The sequence below is a fragment of the Astatotilapia calliptera genome, chromosome 4 (assembly GCF_900246225.1).
Source record: "Astatotilapia calliptera chromosome 4, fAstCal1.2, whole genome shotgun sequence".
NCBI classification, from domain to species: domain Eukaryota; kingdom Metazoa; phylum Chordata; class Actinopteri; order Cichliformes; family Cichlidae; genus Astatotilapia; species Astatotilapia calliptera.
Window position 1 is genome coordinate 10,828,768 of NC_039305.1, and position 8,459 is coordinate 10,837,226.

An 8,459-nucleotide genomic window follows, 5' to 3' on the forward strand; every position below is an offset into this window, starting at 1 on the left:
ATCATATGTTTAATCTGCTACATTTTTGCATAATTACATAGTTTTCAGTTCCCATGGTAATATGTTTCATCTGCGCTATCTGTGGTTTCCGTGGTGATGCTACTTTTCCCTGTTCTCACTCAGAAATATCCATGATATGGAGTAGGGGGTGGTCTGACTCCCCGGAGAGTTTGGACTGCTGTCTTAATGGTCCAACTGAAATTATGTGAATCATTGTAGCACATCTGAAAAACCTCTTGACATTAATTAAACAACCCCCTACTGAAAGTAACTGCTGCCTATCCCTTGAATTAATCCATAAACCCATATGCAAATTCATCTCTTCATCCCCCCAGTTTCTTAACTGTTGCTACTTTTGCAGATGGTTTGGAGAGCCAGTCACCCTCTTCTGCATCATTCATAATGCATAAGCCAGATCATATCAGTTGGTGATCAAAATTCCCTCTTTTTCATGCTCTCTTCGTTCAAAGTCCATATTTTCTTCTATTATTCTCATCTTTTCCCCCAGATACATACACGTGCGTGAACAGACACGCACCCACACATGCATGCGAGCGGCTTTTTCTTGAAACAGAGAACATGTTTTTATTCTTTTCATTTTTTGAGGTTATAAGCATTTTCTTTTTATCCTCTTCAGTTGAAGAAGACACGTACTGGCAGAGGTAGACATGAGAAAATGAGAAAATGTCTGCAAAAAGCATAATTTCACATCTTAAATACAAAAAAAACCTATAGAGGTCATTACAATTGTTTTCAGTGTCGGAAAATATGTGGTAATGTCTAGAAATAACTGAGCATATTTCAAGTTAATTACATGTAATAGGCCTTCTCTAATTTAGTTTAAATCCCATATAGCTTTAGATGATTTAGGTAACTGGTGACTGGTGATTAGTGAATAATCTGTATAGAATATTAATGGATTCTACACTCTGTAATTATGCTGCACAAATGAAGTGCACTTGTTATTTTGGAAAATGTATTGGATTGCGCTGGTAAATCTCTTTGGCTTGTGAATTTCAAAAGAAAGCACCGCATAGCTTTTCACTATATTTCTCATCTTAATTGAGTGAAATTTATAAGTAAGTAACTGATGAATTTAAAAGTTCACAGTACATTTTATAAATGACTTATATATAAAATTGTCCTGAAATCATCTTTCCCAGATACAATCTGAGTATAATAATGAACATCCTAAAGTAATTTTAGACATAATTATTGGAAAAACACTTGGTCTTTACACTTTGGTAATATTTTTTATAACCTGAGTGAGCAGACACTAAGCAGCAGTTTATTTGGCCAACCTACTTTTAAATTCGAATTACTGTGACCTCATTTTGTTATTCATTGTGTTCATTTCATTCCTGCTTCCGTCATGTCTGGAGTTATTGCTTTTTTTTTTTCTTTTTTGGTTTTGGTTTGTTTTCTTTTTAAAATTGTCATTATGGGTCTTCTGAAAATACAGGGGCTGTTAAGTGGAGCTGTACCCCTTGCAAGCACACAGCCCAGGGAGTCATAAAGGACCAATAAGGAGAATAGAAAGGGATAAGCAAGAACAGCAAAAGGACCCCTCTACGATGGTGAATGTGTCTTCCTGTGTATGCCTCTGTGTGTGTGTGTGTGTGTGTGTGTGTGTGTGTGTGTGTGTGTGTGTGTGTGTGTGTGTGTGTGTGTGTGTGTGTGTGTGTAGACTATTCTCTGATGTGAATAATAACTCTTTTCATTCACCAGTGGCCCTGAGTGTCGGAGAAGTCACTGCAAATCCTCATTTTTGCAGACAAAGCAGAATGCCAAGGGGAAAGAAATGAGTTTTATTTTAAAGCTTTGTCTCATTCAACAGATTACACTCGTCTCCATCTTAGGTGGCTGCACACAGCCCGGTTATCTGACTGCACTGACAATATGTGGAGGCTGTTGCCCAATTTTACAGCTTGACTTATAATGCAGCATTATTACCATGGCAATTTACTCCAACTCAGCTTTTGCGCTCGATGTTATTTTGTTGCCTGGACCATAGTGTGTTCATATTATATCCATATTTTTATCCAGTCAACCCCAAACCTTGAAATAGAATTTCTGTGCTTCAATACAATCTATTATTTTGATAACACCTAATCCCCATATTTGTATTTTATGTTCTCTTCCAAAACCCAATTATATGTTGCTTGGAGCTGGCACTAATTGAGAATTTTGAAGTGCTATTTACAATTTCAAACATAACAGTGATTTATATATTTATATGTATGCACACCCCCTCCTGATTCCCCTGGAGTTATAGTATCATTATAGAAGAAAACCAGAAATGCTTGCATTTCCCTACAGGTGTGAACACCTATTTGTTCAGCTGTACAGATGTCTCTGGAGAGAACGCCAGACCTTTCTTTACAATGAAAAAAGGATTCTTTAACATTTCCGTATAGATTGCTGCATTAATAGCTTTGTTTTTGTTTTTGTTTTTTTTTACTTTCATACTATATGACAAGTCCAAACAACAAAACAGGATTGTAGACAAACATAGCAGGCAAGCATGAGCAAAACTTTTGAAATTAGTCAGAAAATGAGTTAGAAAATCTTTTGTTTAACTTTTTTTGCTTTTTAATTCAGTTTATTTTCAATTAGTTTCTGTAGTGTTGGCTGTTTTGTATCAGACTTGCCAATCTCAAAAAATGTGCTTGTTTATAGCACTAGTATATATAACTATATATGGTAAAAATATAATATATTGTTTTACTTAAGTCCATTTGTTGTACTTCTGTTATCAGTTTTTTTGTTTTGTTTTGTTTTGTTTTTGTTACACAGTATCACAATAAGCATGCTCTGTATTTGCAGTAGCTGTTTTAGGGAAGAGGACATCAAATATCCTCAAAATAACAAATTTCTGTGAAAAGCCTAACCAGCAGCCCAGACCAAGGCAGTTACCAAGCCTTCCTGCAGTGTAATTGGGCACCATATGAGTCAGCAATTTAGCTGGCTCTCACAGTTAATTTACAGCAATTCTTTTCTCCTGGCTTTCTCCCTCTGCTCTGATTCCTCATTCATTCCCGTACCCATTTAGGTGCATATATACACACCTCATGCTAATGCATACTCACATGTACACACAATGTTTCACGCAAACAAATACAAACTTTGTGCACAATTGCAGCACGCAGTTACACAACTCTTTTATAAACTCTGCTTTCCTTGTTCTTTCTTTTGTTAGTATGCATAATAAAAAACCCCAAAACAAAACAAAAAAAGCAGCCTCCCTCTTCGCCCTACTCTACGACAATCCTTGTAGCAGCAGCGCTTAGCCAGCTCCAGGGAGCCCAAATCCTTTTTGTTGCTTTTTCATCCTTTGTTTACCTTTTATTTGTTCCCACAATACCTACTGAAATGGGAAAAGCTGTGTTTTTGTTGTTGGGTTTTTTTTTTTTCTTTTTGAATGACTTTGACAGCTTCTGTAAAACCCAAGAGGTCGGTGCGTTTTGACATGACCACTTGTCAAATGCTGTCATTTCAGTGTGACAGGGTGAGCGTTGCAATCTTGAACTATTTGAGGCCAGATCTGTGTCTTTGTGCTTGCCGGTTTTTGTAACTCTTCAAGAATCACATTTATCAGTTCATCACATTTATCAGTTCTGACAGAGTCAGAACATATATGTATATATAGAATTCATTTGTGGGAGAACTTTTTTTATTGTGTAAACAGAAATAAATCGATACTTGCTCTGCGTCAAAGGAAACAGTTAGAGAACAATTGAACCGATGCCCATCTGACTGAGACAAATGACTGTAATCTATGAGTGATTGGACCGTTTGCTGCCTCGCCCCTTGCTACCTTACATTTATCCTTCTCTCCCTCCTTCCTGTTGCCACCAAATTGAAATTTAAATGAGCCTCCGTGGAACGACAGCAAACAATATTTGTCTGCCAAATTATCTTGTAGACACTGTTGAAGCAGGCGTTATAAAAGCTAAGATGAGATAAAATGGAAGCTTAACATCACATATCCATATTAGCTGCCTGGAGGTTCTTGTTTGAACAGGTGTATTTTTGCTTCATTATCATTTTATTCCCTGTTGACACCACAGCTGATACCCACCCAAATTGACTCAGTGAGAGTCTGGCAGTATAGTACTTTCAAACAAAAAGGGATCTAGAGCCCAATTATAGATATATATGTCTAGTTTAATTTTTAACAAAATGCCCCGAAAGCTGGGTAAGTGGTCTGTGTTCTGCTTCATTGCCAAGAATATTCTTTGTAGCTCTTATTTTACATTTGCAGAGATAGTATACCTTTTTTATATATCTCAGTACATGGGCAGGGTTTGTGGAAAATGTAAGATTAGGTGCAACCTGTCTTGACAGGTGTAGAATTCCTTATTTTAACTTTCTCCATTATTTTCATTCACTTTAACTGCATTCAATACCACACAAAAGTGGATTTTTAAAAGTAAAGCCCAAATAATTTGTAAAAAGCCATTTTGTCATGATGTGACTTCAACTCTTTTGGCCACTTATTCTTTCTTCTACTCTTTTTTTAGGTAAGTGTCAAAGAAATAGAATTTTTATTAGTATTATCTTAACAAAGTCATACAGATTCTCGACAAAGATTGTGTTTTATTGGATATAAACATTACCTGCAGTAGCACGGAATACCTTTATCCCTTGTTAGTGGGGATGCTGTTTTGTCAGGATCAGTGTGTTCTTGCATATATATGTAAGCAACACTGTTATATGTAGAGAAAGTAGGGCAAAACCTATTTAAAGTGTTGGTGTTAATCAAAAGCACAGTCTATAATTGGAAATCTGAGACAGTAGTGGTACACTCATAAAGTTTTTGTTGGTATAGTGTGGCGAATTGTTATGTGAAGTGTGTAGTGCTGTTTTTAGCTGGAAAATACTGCAAAAAGCAAATGAAAAATCCCCAGTAGTCCTGTCATACTGAATGAGATTTTCTTTGCCTAGTCAGATTTAAATTGTAAATGCATAGAGTGTACAATCTTCTCTCTTAACGACAAATGATGTTCAGAGGTCAAATACAAGATTGTTTTTTTTCACCTCATTGTGCTTTATGGGAGTAGTCAAGAACATTTTTGTTTTCTATGATGTCTGTCCCAGTAATGTCACCTCTTTTTTAAATGTGCGTGGGAGAGTGGTGATTAAATAGCTTGTTTCACTTTATGAAGTGACAGCCTTTGGAAAGACCTCAACAAAGATCAGGATGCAGGATGCAGGATGACCTCAATCTCTCACTCATCATGATAGCTCCCCATTCACATTTAGCTGTCAGCATCACACAGATTGCTTGTATTTCCTCTTTGATGTAGATGTGACACATTCCCACTATATACAGTATTTATACAAATTAACAGGGGCAAAAGAATATATGGATGAAATAAAAAATGCAGGTACTTCCACAGAAGTTTACTGCAAAGGCTATATGTAATATAGGATAATAAAAATTTAAGTGACTTCTCCTGTTCAATATTAGAAACATTATTAATCTGGAGAAGACAGAAAGAAAAATGTGTAAGATTTGTGACACAGCATGGGAAAAGCCAACCAACAAAGCAGGCTGAGAATCCCGTCTGTGAGAATTAGATTGTGCTGTACTGAGAGGTCCAAATAGCTCCTGAGACAGTGCGCAGCTTTGGAGTGCAATTTTCAAGTATTATGATGTGCAAAGCTTAGTGTGCATATGGGATGATCTTCTGTCTCAGTAAAAGACCAGATATGTGGTGGGATATGATCGATCGTGGCTCAAGAGTTGGGAGTTTGCCTTGTAATCAGAAGGTTGCTGGTTTGAGCCCCGCCTTGGACAGTTTTGGTCGTTGTGTCCTTGGGCAAGACACTTCACCCGTTGTCTGCTGGTGGTGGTCAGAGGGCCCGGTGGCGCCAGTGTCTGGCAGCCTTGCCTCTGTCAGTGACCCCAAGATCCTCCTATTGATCCCCTACCTAATAATACAAGGCAAGGTGTGAAAAGGTGTGCGCCCCAGGGTGGCTGTGGCTCCAATGTAGCTTGCCATCACCAGTGTGTGAATGGGTGGATGACTGGATGTGTAAAGCGCTTTGGGGTTCTTAGGGACTAGTAAAGTATAGGACATGATGTAATTCAATGTGAAATTAAACCGTTGCAAGAGTCCAGACCACCATAACACCACTCTCATCTGCCATCTGACTGTATTTGCACAGTATGTCACAAGAGAAATTAAGACATTTGATGTTTTTTTATGCTAATGTGAAGGATGCTTACTGTGCCTCTGCTTTACCACCACTTGGCAGATCAGATCACAGTCTGATTTTTTTCCAGCCCACATATAAACCCTGTGTAATGAGGTTCCTGTTATCACCCGCTCATTCAGGAAATGATCTCCTGAGACCAGCAAGTCTCTCAGGGACTGTTTCAAGTGCACAGACTGCTGGAGCCACAGGATGAAAACATAAATGTCGACACTGATAGCTGGGTGAACACTATCATGGACTAAATTAACTTCGCTTTGGCTCAGGGTAAGAACGCTGTTCTATGAGTTTGGGGGGGTGATGATAGGGCTGACTTTGTTGTCTCTGTTTCAGGTGTCTAGTAGGTGGAGCTGACCCAATTTCAGATGCAGCACACCTGAGCAGGCCAGGCCTGAATGAATCTCTGCTGGCTCCTTTAGTTGCTCCTTACTCTTGTGTATAGGGGAGACCGGGGATAGTTGTAACGTGGGTCAGTTGTAACACTTCCAATTTCTCCAATCAGGGCTAAGTTTCAAGTCAGTTCTGCTATCACATGTGAAAAATCAGCACATTTTGTCAAACACAGACAATTTAACACGAAAAAAAGTAATTTGTATGCCAAAAAGTAAGTTTTTCTACTTTATTTCAATGTTTAATAGCATTATCTGCTTTGCAGTTAAACTCATCAAACTGAAATTGTGTTATTTGTATGTCTATGGGGATATATTCTGTGTAAGTCTTTAGTGCTAATGTTTTAGCCGTTGGTTGTAATGTTAGCTAGTTCATGGCTATAGGAGTCTGGGTCAGTTGTAACAGCAACAGTCTGGGTTAGTTGTAACAATAATGCAGATGTTACAACTTACCACACTATTACTTTAACTTATATTAAACAAGTTGGGGCAACGACATCAGCAGAGAGAGGTTCACTGGTCGCTTTTGTATATGCGGTTAATGCCATTGGCAACACAATTCCTCCACTGTTTGTGTTCCCACACATAAATTATGCAGACCTCTGTGTCAGAGATGGACCAGTAGGAAGTACTGGTAGTGGAAATAAATCAGGATGGGTGTGAGAAACAGATTTCCTCGTCTTTCTGAAGCACTTTGCAAACCACACCAAGGTAAGCCATGATAAAAAGTAATGGAATTGCGATGCTGGTGAACAACTACATTATTTCAGCTTCGTTGTTATGTTCAAAATTGGTGCAAGAGTTGTAGGTTATAATGCCCACTGAGCCAATGAGGCCAAACTCAAGGAAGACCAACCAAAATTAATGAAATATTCAGTTGCAGAAAATTCCATAATTTGTCTTTTTTGGGGGGTTGGAATATGTTCAAAAGCTAGATTTCTGCATTCTGTCACACACACACATAGCTACATAAATGGCTCTAAGTGCATTCATGTGTTGAATAAACAAAGATTACATGTTAATATTTTGTTAGTACCCTTATTTCATTGTGTTACATTTCACCCCAGGATATGTTACACCTAACCCAGACTATGGGGTTAATTGTAACATTTCACTCTTTGTGTTTAGGGCCATACCATGCAATGGGTAATTGTGCTGCAGAGAAAATAGCTGCACTATTTAATAGCCGAGACATGTAAATACTTTGCATTACATTTTGAATCCACTACCTTAAACGAGCTCCAATTTACAGACAGAAATGTCAAAAATGTTACAACTATCCCCGGTCTCCCCTACTGCTTGACTGATCAAGCATTTGTCCTGGTATGGTGCATTCAGCCATGGCAGTCATACCACTCGATCTGTTTTTGGGTTTCTTTTCTTTATTCCATTAAAATATCTCCTAGCCTCCCAAGTGTCTGTGTGGTCTCCCTCCTCCTTGTCAAATCCTTTGAGCCTGGATGTGACAAACTATTGTAGCTCTACAGAGACTCTCTGGATCCAGTCTGTAGAGTTAGTCTGTGTTACTAGTGACCAATAATAAACCCTGGTCACCAGTAACATTAAGGAACTGCTTAAACAGAAATATCAACCATTCAAGGAGTGGGACAAGTAGAACCTCAGGTGTATGCAACAGGAACTTAGTGAGAGTCTGATGCAGGCTAAAATGGAGTGTGAGCTGTAGAAGAATAACAGCAGAGAGGTGTGAGGGGAGTGTGGAACATCACTGGCTACTCCAAGAATGTCCAGCTCATGGATGCTAACAAGAACAAGCCCAAGTTTCCTTGAAGATGTTTCAATTCTCATGAAGCTTCTTCAGTTCTATGAGCAATTGGTGAAGAGTCCCTA